Genomic DNA, 17,551 nt, shown 5'->3' with positions numbered 1-17,551 from the left:
GAAGGCTATTCAAAAACACCTACGCCGAACTAGTTAGTTTGAATTTCGGCAGAGGACTGTGAACATGTACTTTTTATTTTCATTCGAGTAATATTTCTTTGTGTTACTTCTTGTTAGTTTTGTCGTGTAACTTTCTTTATGTAGTGTTTATGTTTAATTAAATTCCTTTTGTTAAATGAAAGTTTGTCTGGATTAAATTTTACCAGTCTTGTTTAACAACTTTATAGCTAGCCGTGGTCACAACGCTACATAAAAGAAAATGGCTGCCCAACAGTGGGCCTCGAAAATTTAAAATTATTTTAAAATAAAAGTCGTACTCTTTAACGAAACTCGAGCTCAATTTTTTCTTCTAGCTTTTCTGGTGATATGAACAATTTTGAATACCCATTTCGAAATATGAAGGATTAATCTAATGTCCTTGGTTTTAGTGTGAAGCAATTACACAGTAGGTAGGAGATTTTGTGTAAAATTTCATTCAATGTGATGGTTTAACATAGAGTAAAAGTCTGTTTTATTTTATAAATATTTAAGTTTTAACCGAAACAATACTTAACTGAGATTGTATTTTGATCATTTCGGAAGTTAGAAGGTGTTAAATTATATTATCACAAACTGTGATATTTCAATTATGAGAAAATAAATATGTCTCCTCAATTATATGGTCCATGCCTGTGGTACATACGTATTTTTTTTAAGAAAAAGAGCAAAAGTAATTCTTTGTAGAAATGATTTTATATTTGCATTAATATTTTTTATAAGTGTTTAAAGCTTGATTCTTGTTTGTTAAATGGTTATATATATATAACTGAAAACTAAACTTGCTTTTGAAACTAAACTTTTATTTTCATTCGAGTAATATTTCTTTGTGTTACTTCTTATTAATTTTGTCGTGTAACTTTCATTATGTAGTGTTTATGTTTAATTAAATTCCTTTTGTTAAATGAAAGTTTGTCTGGATTAAATTTTACCAGTCTTGTTTAACAACTTTATAGCTAGCCGTGGTCACAATGCTACATAAAAGAAAATGGCTGCCCAACGGTGGGCCTCGAAAATTTAAAATTATTTTAAAATAAAAGTCGTACTCTTTAACGAAACTCGAGCTCAATTTTTTCTTCTAGCTTTTCTGGTGATATGAACAATTTTGAATACCCATTTCGAAATATGAAGGATTAATCTAATGTCCTTGGTTTTAGTGTGAAGCAATTACACAGTAGGTAGGAGATTTTGTGTAAAATTTCATTCAATGTGATGGTTTAACATAGAGTAAAAGTCTGTTTTATTTTATAAATATTTAAGTATTAACCGAAACAATAGTTAACTGAGATTGTATTTTGATCATTTCGGAAGTTAGAAGGTGTTAAATTATGTTATCACAAACTGTGATATTTCAGTTATGAGAAAATAAATATGTCTCCTCAATTATATGGTCCATGCCTGTGGTACATACGTATTTTTTTTTAAGAAAAAGAGCAAAAGTAATTCTTTGTAGAAATGATTTTATATTTGCATTAATATTTTTTATAAGTGTTTAAAGCTTGATTCTTGTTTGTTAAATGGTTATATATATATAACTGAAAACTAAACTTGCTTTTGAAATAAGTGTTACATATTTTATTCCATCTGAGAGATTGTTGCAAAATGAAGGTTTGTCCTTGAACAAAAAGACGATTCTTTAGCATTATTCATACCTGAATTAGAGAGAGTATGTTTATCATAATGACTAATTTATTGAGATAAGCCGTGTCTGTTATTGCAAAATATATTGCTATTTCCTTTTTTATTTATAATAACTCTTATTTAGAATTTGTGTCATATTAATCTGCTTTCATGTTCATTATTTTAAGAGTGAAAGATTAATGATGTTAACAGCTCAATAAAGCTAGTTTGGTAAATTAAAAAAAAAAAAAAAAAAAGAGTAATATTTTTATACAAATGTGTAAAGAGTAATATATGATTATAATTCTGTGAATTTTGATATTGTTTATGTGGAATTTTTGAAAGTATATTCCATTGCTATTAAATTAAACCCTCATTGCTTAAACTTACATATAATTAATGCTAAGGATTGAATTTTATTCTTACATTCGGTCATACTGTATTGCATTTTAAATAATTAGTGTTGAAATTATTTCTAATTTTTCAAGATATATGTATATGTGTACAAAAGCAATTATGTTTAAGAAACTTCTGATTGCAAAGGTGTTGTCATTTTGTGTTCAAATGTTTTTAAGAAATATTAATATTTCTTTATTGTTCTAAGTTGTTAATGAAGATATATTCGAAATCAACAAGGTATAGTAAATTTTAATAGTTTCCTTTCCCTATTCTTATAATTTCTGCCAGTGAACAATATTAAATTAGATTAGGGACTTTTTCAACTATCATATTTTCCTTAATTTATGGTTATCATAAATTAAGGAAAAACCACGATTACTGAAAAAGTTACATGTAGAATTTTATGAAACTTACCCACAATATACAACACATAGTAAGGTATCAATTAACATAAAAAGAAATTACCAGACAATTATGGTAATATAGAAATTATCACATGACTTAAATGAGCAAATCGAAGATGTCAGTTTGCTCTAGTAAAAGTACCTTCAATATGGAATATAATCGCCTCTAGAAGAAATGCAGCACATTCAGCGATGTGTGATGCTTTCAATTATGCGGTCTATCAGTTCCATAGGAAGCAAGAACCATTGCTCTTGCAAATCAGTTGCAAGCGCGATGGATTGAGAGCAGCTAGATGTCTCCCTAAAGCATCCCAAACGTGCTCGATAGGATTCAAGTCCAGGGATCGAGCTGGCCACTCCATGGGCATAATTGTGTCCTGTTGAAGATAACCATATACGATGCAAGCCCTGTGTGGTCTTGCATTGTTGTCCTGTAACAGGAAAGCATCACCTATTGTCCCGGCATATGGGCACACATAAGCATCAAGGATGCCATCTCTATAAACATGAGCATTCACGGTTCCCCTTGGAAAAACACGGAGGTCTGTGCATCCACCCAAAGAGATGCCACCCCAAACACAGACACAGCCTCTTCCGTATGCATCTCTGTCATGACGTGATGACCACGCATGCGCAGTTTAGCTGAACGGCCTGCAACGCCTCTCTCTCATGAAACTGACTAGAGAAGAGTAGTTAGTAGGTAGTAGCAATGTAACGAAGGAAATGTGTTGTATGCCAGCTCAGATGCAAGGTACGAAGTTATATTTGTGTGTTAATCGTTTGTACTTATTATTTTTATTTGTGTGTTAATCGTTTGTACTTATTATTTTTATTTGTGTGTTAATAAAGTTTTTGTGCCGTTAAAATGGCTGTTTTATGCAACGCACACAATACGCTACGTCTACGGTAGAAAGTATATACATATCCAGAAGCTACACGCCCAAGAAAAAGAAGGATATGACAGTGGTGTCAGAACAGGAGGATATGTTATTCTGCAAAGTTCACGGATAAATGCGTAAGTGAGTCTTCAGAAAGGTAAGAAATTTGTTCAATTTATTTTGTGGTAAAGTGGAATTCAAGGTTACAGAAATGGCTGAAGAGCTAACGAAATCTAAGAAAGAACGGAAAATTATTCGTTCAGCCATTACTAAAGTAACAAATGCTATTGAATCATTAATTGCAGCCAGTAACCTTGAAGACCTTGAAGAATCACTGGAAAATTTAAAAGTAAAAGCTATTTCTTTGAAAGCGTTAGACGAAAAAATTAAAACTTTGACTGATGTTAATGACATTGAAACCGAAATCGAAAGTGCCTTGGAATACGAAGAAAAAATTTCGAAATGGAGCTTTAGAGGCACAAAATTATTGAAAGAAAAAAGAAATAGCAATAATTCGCTAGTTTCTAATGGTTCTTCTAATGATAGTAACAATTTATCTATTTCCAGTGTCGATAAAAGTTCTGATTATAATGTTAAATTGCCGAAGATTATGATTGATAAATTTTATGGAAATGCTGAAATGTGGCAGACATTTTACAATTCTTTTGATACGGCAATAAATCAAAACGTAAAACTATCTAAAGTAGATAAGTTTAATTACTTGTTTAGCCTGTTAGGCGGTGCAGCTTTAAAAACAATAGAAGGCTTTTCTTTATCTCCAGAAAACTACGACGAAGCTTTTAAAATTCTCAAAGATAGGTATGGTCGAAAAGATCTTCTTATTAATTCTTACATGCATAAACTTTTAAATTTACGGCCTGTCCGAAGTTCTAATGACATTAATTCTTTGAGGGAATTATATGATACCTGCAACGTACAAGTAAGGTCACTAAATTCGATAGGGGTCAAGACCGAATCGTATGGAAAGTTACTATACCCTTTGTTAATGAAATGCATACCTCAGGATATAACGCTTGATTTTGCTCGTCAAAACGCAGATGAGGAAACTTTTAATGTCGACAACCTCATGAAATTTCTAAAACGGGAAATTGAAAGTCACGAACGAACTTCATTAAATCTATTTTATTCTAAGAGTCACGCTTATTCTCTTGGAAGGCATTCATAACCAAATGAAAAGCGAAACAACTTCCACACTCGGAATTCATTCAACGCCAACAAATTTGCCGCCAGCTATTCCCCTAATGTAAGCAAAATTGCAGTTGTTCGAACTTTCCCTTGCTTATTTTGCGAAAGCGAAAATCATGCTTCGGAAAAATGCGTTATGTTTCCAGAAGAAAAGAAAAAGAGTTTAAGGGCTTCTAATCGGTGCTTTCTTTGTTTCGAAAGGAATTGTAGAATAAAAAATTGCCCTTCTCAATTAAAATGTTCAAAATGTAATTCTAAGTATCATAATATATTATTGCATGAAGATAAGGAAAGGGTTGCTAAAGAAGAAATTAAGAATAATTCTAATGCCGTAATTGCAAAGATTTCTTCTAAATATTTTACTGCGAATCAAGAGGTTAAAGAATTAATAGATGACTTGCCAACCGTTAAACTTATATGTGATGGTAAATTAATTAATGCAGTAGCAGATACAGGCACGCAAGTGACCGCTGTCAAGACCGACATTGTACCAGAAAAATACCGTACGCCACATGGAAGTGTTATCCTCACGTCAGCTTTCGGGCAAGCTTTAAAAGCTCCTCTCATTAACCTACCTTTAGTAATATATTCGGAAAATGATAAATTTATGTCACCTATTTTTATAACATGTGCAATGGTGGATAAGTTATGTAATGATTTACTCTTGTCGTTAAGTGCTTTTAATGAGTTAAGGGGAGATGATAAAAGAAAGTTTAATTTTGAATGTAAAAATGTAAACTTTGCTAATGATAGTTTCGGTGAAATGCCTTTTCATGAAACTGAAAATTTTGACGAAATACTTAACCATGATAGGGAAAACCTAATTAATGAAAAATGTAATGAAACTGTTAAGAAGATAATAGAATGTTGTGCGCTTGTATATGAAGATACAGGTAAGGATGATTCCAAAGTTAGCACGGGACACGATCAATGTGTTTCAGATTCAGAACTGTTTCGAGTGCAACAAACGAATGACCCATCTTTAGAAACATGCTGGCAAAATGTTAAGAACGGAAGTAATAACTTTATTGTTATTGACAACTTTTTGTATCATAAAGATAAAGTTCTAGGAGAAAGAGTTTACCAGTTGGTCGTACCCAAAGAAAGAAGAAAACAGATTTTGGACTTAGCTCATTCTAGCTTATGGGGAAGCCACCTGCGGACCAAGAAGACAGCCGAACGTTTGAGATATTCGTTCTATTGGCCGGAAATCAAGAAAGATGTAAATGAATACTGCAGTGCTTGTACTTCTTGTCAACTTCAAGTGAAAAAGCGTCCCTTTGATGAAGTTCCGATTACACCAGTAACACGTCCTAGAGAACCATTCCAGGTAATTAATGTGGATATCCTAGGACCTGCAGAGCCAACCTGTAGAGGTTACAAATATGTTCTGTGTGCTGTTGATCAATGTACAAGGTGGCCCGAAGCGGTGCCATTGAAGAATTTGAATGCCAAAGCAACATGCGATGCATTGTTGCAAATCTTTTCACGCACAGGAATTCCTCAAATTGTTGCTTCAGATCAAGGAACTAATTTTACTGCTTCGTTGACCCAAGAGTTTTTGAAAAGGATCATATCGTCCCCAAGGTTCTCGACTCCTTATCATCCAAGTTCAAATGGCCTGGTAGAAAGATTTAATGCTGTTTTAAAGGGAATGATACATCATACCGTTAGAGAACATTCGAAAGATTGGGAGAAACATCTACCGTATTTACTTTGGGCTTACCGTGAAGTTCCTAATGCTACGACTGGTGTTAGTCCGTTCGAAATGCTTTATGGAAGACGTCCTAATGGCCTGTTGTCTATTTTGAAATCGTCATGGACTAATGAAACTCTTGTTCCTCATGGACAGTTAAGTTCAGTTACCGATTATCTGAATGATTTGAAGACGAAATTGGAAAAAGCTGCTGAATACGCAGGACTTACAGATGTTGGAAAGCAACAAGCTTATGCATTCTACCGTAACCGAAAGACTCGTCATACAGAATTCAAGGAATGTGACAGGGTTATAGTTTTAATCCCTGATAGCCAAAACAAAGTTTATGCCAGATGGACGGGACCTGCTACGATCATCAAAAAGCATACTGATTATAGTTACATAGTACAAATGCCTGACAATTCATCGAAGCACGTTCACGCAAACAAGATACGAGAGTTTAATACCGCTGTGAATAATGTCGGTGTGATATATGATACAGATATTGATTTCGGCGAAGTTGAAAACGTTCCAAGAATTGTTCCACGGAAAGCAAAAGAACACTATTCTAATGAGGAATGTGATTTTACACACCTTGAACCGCATAAGAAGAAAGAACTTATGGAGATTTTAAGAAGGCATAAGAACCTAAGAACTGGTATTCCGAAAATCGCCAATGTGAGAGAACACAGCATCAAACTGAAACCTGGAAGTATGCCAGGAAAGCAGAAACCGTATCGAATACCTGAAGTTCTAAGAAATGAAGCTGATCGTCAAATAGATAAGCTTTTACAGCTAAAGCTAATCGTTGAATCAGAAAGTGAATATGTGCATCCAGTCATTTATGCGTTAACAAAATGGAACAGTAACCTTATGTGTAGACAAATAGACCATGCTGAGTTTATTGATGACGTGACTTAAAATGACATGATTATATTTCCCAGTGAGTGAAGTATGACTGATGTTATGAACTATGAACTATAAGACATTTTGACTGTTTAGTTTGAATTTTTTTTTTTAGCTAAAATACTAATTTTTTTTTTCTAACGTTAGGTAATGTGTTTAAAGATTTAGCTAGGGTTTGCTAAAGTATTATGTTTAATGTTAATGATTGATTTGTATTGTCTCGTTTATATGATAACTGCTTATATGATTATGATTATGTGAAGGATTTAAGTTTGAAATGTTAATTGAATGGTACATCCTTTTAAATGAATAGGATTACTGAATTTATGTTGAAGTAATTTTAATTTAAAATGGTAAGAATTAGTTAATTAAGTTCGAAAATTTCATGGATGTTATTTTATTTTGTTTCAAGAAATGTTTATATATGTGGATTTGACAGGTCATTGAAATACGCAATTAAATCTTTTCGAGGGGAGGTGTCATAACGTGATGAGCACGCATGCGCAGTTTAGCCGAACGGCCTGCAACGCCTCTCTCTCATGAAACTGACTAGAGAAGAGTAGTTAGTAGGTAGTAGCGATGTAACGAAGGAAATGTGTTGTATGCCAGCTCAGATGCAAGGTACGAAGTTATACTTGTGTGTTAATCGTTTGTACTTATTATTTTTATTTGTGTGTTAATAAAGTTTTTGTGCCGTTAAAATGGCTGTTTTATGCAACTCACACAATACGCTACGTCTACGGTAGAAAGTATATACATATCCAGAAGCTACACGCCCAAGAAAAAGAAGGATATGACAATCTCTTTCACGAATGTGTCATGGATGATGTGTTCCAGGTTCTCTCTATATCAAATAACGCCTACTATCGCATTCTAGACTAAACCTGGACTCATCCATAAAGAGAACAGCCCTCCATTGCTCAGGCGTACAGTAGACATGTATTCATGCCCACTGCAAACAGTCCCTCCTATGAGCCACTGCAAACGGTCCCTCCTATCCGTGACTTGAGCGGCACACAAATGGTTGTTCGCCTTGCATACAGACCACCTTCGTAAAGCCTTCTATGCACAGTTGACGTTGACACAAACTTTCTGGTGGCTGCAGCAAGGAAGTATCTAAGAAGAGTCTCAGTAGCGGTTCTATTCCTGAGTGCACATAATGTCAAATATCGGTCATCGGCGCTCGTCTTAGCAGCTGGCTGAACCTCCTAGGTGCCGAATCTGTGATTTGAAATTGCCTCCAAAGTCTATGAACCACAGAAGGACTCACATTTAGCCATATGGCCACTTCTGTTTGTTTTTGTCCTGCCTCAAGTCTCCCAATGGCTTTCTATCGTAGTTCTGCAGGCAAATGATGCCTGATCGTTGTTAAGAATTGGCTATCTCAGATTTCTGATGTCACTATCACAGTGAAATATGTGGGCTTGCTCTCAAACTGGGACTTTTATGCTCCTCACAGATTACGTATTCTGAGTGCAGCGCCACTAATTTGCATATTGGAGTTTTACTCAGCTACTCTTACTTAGCAACATATTCAAATTTTAAACGGTTTGGCTTATTTTTGAGGGAGTTATCGCTATTTTTGTAATTTTTCCGTAATTTATGATAACCAGTGTATTTAAAGAAAAAACTTTACATGAATCCCCTTCGAGATGGCGTATTTAGGCAAAGGCCGCAAAGAGGACCTTAAATTACTAACTTTAGAACTTGGATTACAAGTTGCAGATAACTTAAAAGTTGTGCAATTGCGAGATCTGATAACGAGTTCTAAAACCTATGATGAAGAATTTACAAAAAATATGTTAAGTAACATATTCAATGAACGCGTAAAAGCCGAAAAAGAAGCAGAAGATACGGCTGAAAAAGAAGCAGTAGAAGCAAGATTAGCCAAGGAACGCCAGTTTGAATTAGAAAAGTTTAAACTCCAACTTGAAGTTAATAAGAATATGCCAAAGGAATCTGTTTCTCAAATAGATCAATCTAAATTTGATTTGAGTCGCATTCTTCCAAATTTTAACCCAAAGGAAGATGAGATAGAACTTTATCTGACCATGTATGAGTGTCAATTGAAGTTCGTAAATATACCTGAAACTGATTGGGTCCCATACTTCATTGGATCATTACCATCTGAAATAAATCAATTAGTTGTTAGAGAAAATGAAGAGGATTCTAAAGACTATGCAAAAGTAAAAGCTATGCTTTTGAAACAATATAGCCTCACAGCTGATAGGTTTCGACAAATGTTTTTTCAGCATAGAAAGTCTGCAGAAATTACTGGGAAGGACTTTTTGCTTTTGAATTGAAATCTTATTTTGAAGGATGGATTAAAGAATTGAATATCTATAGTTTCGAGCAGCTACAGAACTTGATCATTGCAGATTAAATAAAGAAAAGAACACCTTCCGAGGTAGGAGAATATTTTGTGGACAGTTTATCAGAAATGAACAATCCGTTGGAGCTCGCAGAAAAGCTCGATTATCATGAAAATGTAAGACTTGGCATGAAGAAAGATGGATCTTCTAGTGCAAAGAAACCATATTGTAAAGAAAATATTAAATTTGTTCCAGAAGGAAAATCTAAAACTAGTAATCCTAAAAATGTTAACCAGATTAAAAATACAAACGTTGACAATTCAAAATTTACTAATTCTAGAGAAGAAAAGAAAACTTCTATTCGTTGCTATGGTTGTGGATATCCCAGTTTCATACAATCAAAGTGCCCTAAGTGTAATAAGTTAAAAGGAGAAGTTAAAACTGTCATCAATTGTGTAAAATTGTATGCAGTTGAATCATCCGATCTACTGTCCAATTCCATTTTTTTTAAATCTTTGTGGAGAAAAAGCAGCTTTTTGCGCTGATACAGGGACATCGAATTCTATTGCAGGAGAAAGATTTTATAAGTTGTTATGAGATCGAGGATTTGGATTTAAAACAACAAATATTATGATGGTACTAGCTGATGGCAAGGAAAGAAATGTTCAAGCTTTGACTACAGTGGTAAATCTTAATGTTGAAGGAAAGATAATACGTATGAAATTTATTGCTTTGTCAAAAACAAAAGGTAACAGGACGTTACTTGGAACTGATTTTCTACAGGCTGCGGGAATAAGTGCTCAACATCTAGAATGGCATTTGGTATTTTAGTGAAAATCCACAGAAGCAGTATCCCTTTTACATTGAACCATCTGAAGCTAAAGAGACTCAAAACGTACTAACATCTCTGAAAGTAACAGCTCCAGAAACAAAAAGGTCTGCTGACACTCCTATTGCAATACCAGAAGCAACCGAGTCTGTGAAGTTGAGAGATGATGAAGGAAAACATTTGACGAGAGAACAACAGAAGAAATTAAGTTCATTGTTAGAAGAGTATAAAATTAGCTTTCAGCCAGGGTGAGACCCCCTGGCTGATGGAAATCCTTATATTGAGCACAGAATCCAGACTGGAAATAATTTACCTGTTGCTGAGTCACCATATAAAATGACACCCGTGAAGAAAGAGTTGTTAAAAAAGGAGCTAGATTCCTTACTAACTCAGGGTATCATTGAGGAATGCGAATCACCCTATGCGAGTCCTGTTGTGTTGGTCCCTAAACCTAATAGTTCTATCAGACTGTGTATAGATTATCAAAAATTAAACTCCCAAACTGTTCCAGATACCTATCCATTACCAAGAATGGATGATTTGCTAACTGAAGCCAAATCAACGAAATATGTGTCTACCATTGACCTAAGAGCAGGTTATCATCAAGCTAAATTTCATGAAGGCAGATCAAGAGAAAACTTCCTTTGTTTGTCCATTTGGCACTTTCAAGTTTTTGCGAATGCCATTTCGGTTGCGGAACGCGCCTGCAAGTTTTCAACGACTCATTGATAAATTTAGATCAGAGTTAAAAGATGTTTTTGCCCTGTCCTATCTCGACGATATCATAGTGTTATCAGAAAAATTTGATAAACATTTATCAGATTTGAGGAAAGTGTTTGAAAGATTTTCTATGTTTAAACTAAATGCTAACAAGAGCAAATGCCATTTTGCTTGTGACAGAGTAAAGTATTTAGGTCATTGGATTACAGAAGACAGTATAGAAGTAGATGCCGAGAAAGTATCTTCCATTCAGAAAATTCGTAAACCAACATGCGTAAATGAAGTTCAGTCTTTCCTACAGACGTGTTCCTGGTTCCGAAGATATGTCCCTAATTTTTCAGATGTTGCTAGACCCCTTAGTGACTTAACCAAAAAGAATAAACAGTGGACATGGGGTGAAACCGAACAAAAAGCATTTGAAGAGTTGAAAAAAAGGTTGATTTCACCACCTGTGTTATCTCAACCTGACGGAATTAACACATTGTTCAATAAGTCCCGGGACTAACCAAAAGATGGTTTTAGCAATATCGACTTGACTTCATTGTTCGAAAGAACTAACCTTCAAATGACACATGTCTAATTTTCAAGACATTCGGACCAGAAACAGCGAAGCTACTGGGGTGAAAGTGACACTACTTGTGCATTTGGTAGACAGAATTTAGAAAAACGAATTTCGAGTGTTGATCAAACATTGCTATTTAATGGGCAAAAATACTGTGCAAGCTCAGCAATGGCTTGAAAAATGTTATCCATACACTGCTCCATCGAAAAGAAGCATTTGCCGTTGGTATGCTGATTTCAAGCACGGTCGCACGGATACAAATGATGCGGCACTCAAATGGGTAGGTCAAATGAAGCAGTCGCTCCGGAAAATGTCAAACAAGTGTTGAAAACCGTGATGAATGACCGCAAAGTGAGAGTTTGTGAGATTGCTGAGATGGTAAACATATCAACTGGAAACACGTGTATGATTTTACATGAAAAATTGGGAATGAAAAAAGTGTTTCCCAAATGGGTGCCGCATGTGTTCACAATGGAACAAAAGCAACAGCAAGTCGATGATTCACAGAACTGTTTGTCACTGTTTACTCACAATAAACAGGATTTCTTGCGTCCATATGTGACAATAGACGAAACATGAATCCACTATTTCACTCTGAAGTCAGTCCCATGCAGATAGTGAAAGCAATCTGAAGCATCCAAAAACGCAGCAATCAGCTGGCAAAGTCATGGCGTCTGTGTTTTGGGATGCACGAGGAAAAATTTACATTGATTACCTTGAAAAGGGAAAAATCTATCGATAGCGCCTATTACAAAGAGTTATTGATGCACCTGAAGGACAAAATCACAAAAAAAAAAGACTGCACATAAAGAAAAGAAATCATCTTCAGTCAAGACAATGCCCCATGCCACAAGTCAATGCAAAGACTGGTTACATTGAACGAGTTGGGCTTCACTCTTCCTCCCCACCCACTATACTCCCCAGACCCAGTCCACAGTGACTACTGGCTGTTTGTTGATTTCAAAAAGATGTTCCAGGCGAAAAATTTTGGCTTAAATAAGGAACTCATCGCTGCCACTGAAGCTTATTTTGCGGACAAGGACGAACGTTTAACAAGCATATTATCGAAAAGTTAGAAAAGCCTTGGAATGATTGCATAGCTCTTCATGGTGATTATGTTGATGAATAAATGTGAATTTTTTTAATGGATGTTGTTTTCTTAGTTACGGGACTTATTGGACAATGTGTTAAACCATTCATCATTAGGACAGATGCAAGTAACTATGCTTTAGGAGCAGTCCTTATCCAAGGAGAAGGCCCAGAGGAACATGTGATTGAGTATGCAAGTCAATTGTTAAACTCAGCAGAAAGAAATTATTCAACTACCGAGAGAGAAGCTCTTGCATTAGTTTGGGCTCTTGAGAAGTTCCGCGGTTATATGAAAAACCAAGAAATAATAATTGCATCAGACCACCATCCTCTTAAATGGCTAATGAGTATTAAATCACCATCTGGTCGTTTGGCTCGATGGGCCCTTCAAATCCAGTCATATCATCCAAAAATTGTCTACACTCCAGGGAATCCAAAGTTATAGCAGACCTTCTTTCTAGACCATCTTATGCAAACAATGACTTTGTTTGTGATTTAAATGCTGTTTCTATAGATTTACCATCCCGCAAATCTAAAGACATTCGTGAGGAACAAATGAAAGATGAAGATGTAAGGAAAATTATAGACTGTTTTGAGAGTTGCAAAAAAGATGAAAATTATGTAAATTGGACTAGTAGAGGATATCTCGTGAATCAAGGAGTTTTGTATCATTACTCTTCCGACACAGACTCTGAAGAGGCTCAGTTAGTTGTCCCTTGTCAAGAGCGAGAACGAGTCCTACAGCAGTATCACGATCCCCCCACTGCAGGACATTGTGTAGCTGAAGGTACGTACCATAAGATTGCCTTCAGGTATTACTTTCCTGGTATGAGAAAGTATATCTCAGAATACGTGAAAAATTGTGCTGAGTGCAATCGGTATAAACCAAATAACCAGAAACCTGCTGGATTGCTTCGAACACCTGTATATGCACAATGGTTTGAAACACTTGCTATAGACCTTTTTGGCCCACTTCCAGGAACCCCAACTAGGGAAAAATTAATTTTTCTTATTGATTATTATTATATTTCTTATTACGAAATGGATAGAGCTCTTCGCCTTAGAAGAAGCCACTGCGAAAATTGTGCAAAAATTTTAATTGAAGAAGTTTTTTTTTTTACGTTATGGTTTACCCAGTAGGTTGATTAGTGATAATGGCACGCAATTTGTTAGTGCGGTAATGCAGCAAACCTGTTACTTCCTTGGTATTAAACAAGAACTTATTCCTGTTTATCACCCTCAAGCGAATCCCTCCGAACAAAAGAACAGACATTTAAAACCCAAACTAGCTATACTAGTCGGTATCATGAGTATAGCCAAACTAGCTATACTCATGATACTTGGGAAGAAAAACTGCCCATGATTCGTTTTGCTATGAATATGCAATATGTTACACTACGGGTAATACCGCTGCTTATTTGCAGTTCGGAAGAGAACTTAGGACGACACATGACGTTAATCACAAAATTTAAGACCACTTATTGAAAACAACAACTTTGTTTCTTAAATTACGCCGTATCTGAAAGAATTCGCTCGTTTGACACCTCAAATTAGGGAGCGTGTCGAACAAAAACAAGACAAAAGAAAGGAATACTTTGATAAAAGACATAGACAAACTTACTATCAGCCTGGTGATAATGTATGGATAACTATACATCCAGTCAGTAAATCCATACACAAGAAAAGTAAATTTATGCCTAAACACGAAGGTCCGTATCTAGTGATTACAAACAGATCTCCCACAACATATGACATTGCAGATCCTGCTACTCCTGATCAAATGTTAGGTACTGTTGTAATGGCTTCGTGGTTTAATAACACAGTATTTAGCAAGACGAAACGAACATTTATTAGGCAAATGGGATACAAAGCATAACAGTAACTCAGAGCAGTACGTCGCTCCTACAGCATTGTACAATCTACTACCTTCCTCTCCCGAGGCTAACATACAACTATCTTCAAATACATTAACCCTTCTTGGAGAAGAGCTACCTGCACCAAGCATGCTCTGTTGATCGCCAAACAGTCGCCAGATATCACACCTGCATCGTAAGATTGTTGTTGATATTATTTGCAAATCAATCAGCAATCTGGAAACTAAAATCTAGCAACTGTTTGCGATCAAGGAGAAAAAGGATACATTCTACCCTAATATTCAAATCTCAATTACTATAGATATTTGCAATGTAATAGCTACAGTTGTACATCAATTGACTACATACAGATATATAAACATAGATAACACATTTTTAACCTCACCTGTTCCGAACATTATTATTATTGTAACAATTTATCAATTCTTAACCCAAAGAAACCAAGTGGATATTCTTTTATAAACATGTTAAAATATATCCTAGTATTATTTCAATGATGACAGTAAAATTATTAAGCTTTATATATATATAATTATATTCTTAATTAATGATGCTTTAATTAATGATGCTGCAACATGATTTATATCCTTGGGAGACAAATATCTAAATTTATCACTTACCTCAAATATTTGTTATCCAATAATTTTTCTATCTATTTCAAATTACATAAACATCTTATTTTGCACCAAGTTTTAAAATTGTTAAGAAAAACTCTCTAATCGTTAACTATACAAAATGTTCGTGAAGATGAACAGTAAATTAATGTTCAAAGTTCACAGGTGGGGAGTCTGGATAATGCATCTGCATTCAACAGTTTTTTTCCAGGGCAATGTTCTATTTCGAGATTATATTTCTGCAAAGCTATGACCCATCATTGTAATTTGGACAATTGCAGAGCATTTCTCACTATAAAGGCTAGAGGATTAGGATCAGTCACAATTTTCACCGATAAACTGAATATCCAAGGTTCAAACTTCTTCAATGCCCATACTATAGCATAAGCATCATGCTCTATGGTCGGCCAGCTTTGATGAGGTTTCGATAATTTCTTGCTCGCGTAGCAGATGGGAAATTGTTTCTATCCCCTTTGCTGTGATAAACATGCACCTATTCCGATTTGGGATGCATCAGAATGAATGACAAACGGATCCTGCAGTGTTGGGGTGATCAACTCTGTTGACATCGCTAATCGTTCCTTCAGTTGTTGAAATGTTGACTCATGAATTTCTTTCCATTCGAGTATTTCCGGTTGTTTATTTTTTGTGAGTTCTGTGAGTGGGTAGGCGATCTCTGCATACCCTGGGATATAATCATGATATTAATTACATAATCCTAACAGACTTTTAAGATCTCTTTTTGTTTTCGGCGTTTCCAGCTTCTTGATTGCCTCTATTTTCTTGGGATCTGGTTGATGTTTTCCTGATCCAATAATGTGTCCTAAATATTTAATTTGAGGTTTTGCAAATGAACATTTCTTCAAATTGATAGTAAATCCAGGTGACTTTAGTTTGGTGAAAACTTTATCCAGATGTTAGAGATGAGTGTCGAAATCCGTGGAAAATATAGCTATGTCGTCAATATAGGCTCTTAAAAATTGTTGAAATTCTTTCAGCGCATTATTCATTACTCTCTGAAAAGTTACTGCTGCGTTCCTTAGTCCAAACGGTAGCAAATCATACCAATATGATGAGACCATATAACTGCCTCCATCGAAAGACCAATGTCCAGTGACTCCCATAAGGAAAAGAGGCAGACCTCGCAAAATTGAAATATCGAACACGGACTCTTTGCCGGAACGTTGTCAGAGCCCGAGAGGGAGTCTGTAACGAACGCTAGCAAACAGCCCCATGTACTGCAGCACCACCTTATCGAAAGCTATTCAAAAACATCTACGCCTGAACTAGCTAGTTCGAGTTTCAGCAGAGGACTATGAACATGTACTTTTTATTTTCATTTGAGTAATATTTCTTTGTGTTACTTCTTGTTAGTTTTGTCATGTAACTTTCTTTATGTAGTGTTTGTGTTTAATTAAATTCTTTCTGTTAAAGTTTGTATGGGTTAAATTTCACTTTTGTTTAACAACTTTACAGCTAGCCGTGGTCACAACGCTACAGTTATATTTTATGTCAGCATCATGTTGAAACTAGTTTAAAAATTCCAGTGATGTATTATAAAGGTCCCTAAGGGAAATCTAGAGGTATTTTGAAACCATGTAGCTTAATATTTGGTAGTTATGCATAATGTATTTTTACAACACCTTCAAATTAATTATTTTTCACTTTTTAAATGCTGGCTTAAAAAGTATGGCCTTCAACTTTTAAAGGCCATTCTCACTGGGGTTTTTCTGAGCTAACGGAGACACGTAACGGATGTAACCGACCCATCTCCAAGACCAGTTTTCCCCCATAGGGCCATCAAATTGAAAAATCTGAACTGCAGGCATAGCAGAGCTAGTTGACACATGAAACTGACTCCGTAAGCTCAGATAAACTCCAGTGTGAATGGCCCTTTATTTGTTGCTAAAAATGAATTTTCAATTAAAAAGTCTGAAAAATATTCAAAAAAATTAATTAAAACCTATCTGTAAAAGTTCTAACATCCTTATAAACTGCTGCTTCAGATCTTTTCCATAACAATAGTTTAATGGTAATATAAAAAATTCAAATGTAACAATAATAACTTGATCTATGAAACAGCTGATAATGCTGATTTTGTTGCTTTTCCACTGATAACTTCTTCTTCACAAGCATAACAGCCCTTGTTAAAAATATTTCTGTGCCGGCGCGTGACTTTTTGTTATCAGCAAACAGCCAACCACAAGCCAGCACGTGATGTGGGGTGATGTCTCAGCAGCCAGTCACGCACTGGTGCGGAAAAATCCTATACTTGTTATTCATTCTCCAGTTCATTTGGCATTGCATGCAGGGAATTTCTTCTGATATTGGCATGGAGTGAAAATTAGAAACTACATATAAATAATTGCGGTTTCGAAATTATTGTTTTACTTTTTATTGAAAAAA

The 17,551-nt window shown here is 35.2% G+C and overlaps 1 protein-coding gene across 2 annotated transcripts in view; it reads left to right on the top strand.

The window, feature by feature from the left end:
- The window catches only part of Strump (WASH complex subunit strump), a 272,405-nt gene that overhangs the window by 162,955 nt on the left and 91,899 nt on the right, over positions 1–17,551 (top strand). The gene's annotated exons all lie outside the window — the stretch shown is intronic.

The sequence above is a fragment of the Stegodyphus dumicola genome, chromosome 10 (assembly GCF_044657685.1).
Source record: "Stegodyphus dumicola isolate Sdum_Otavi_A_Nest chromosome 10, ASM4465768v1".
Classification (NCBI taxonomy): domain Eukaryota; kingdom Metazoa; phylum Arthropoda; class Arachnida; order Araneae; family Eresidae; genus Stegodyphus; species Stegodyphus dumicola.
This window is presented reverse-complemented; position numbering and strand designations above follow the sequence as displayed.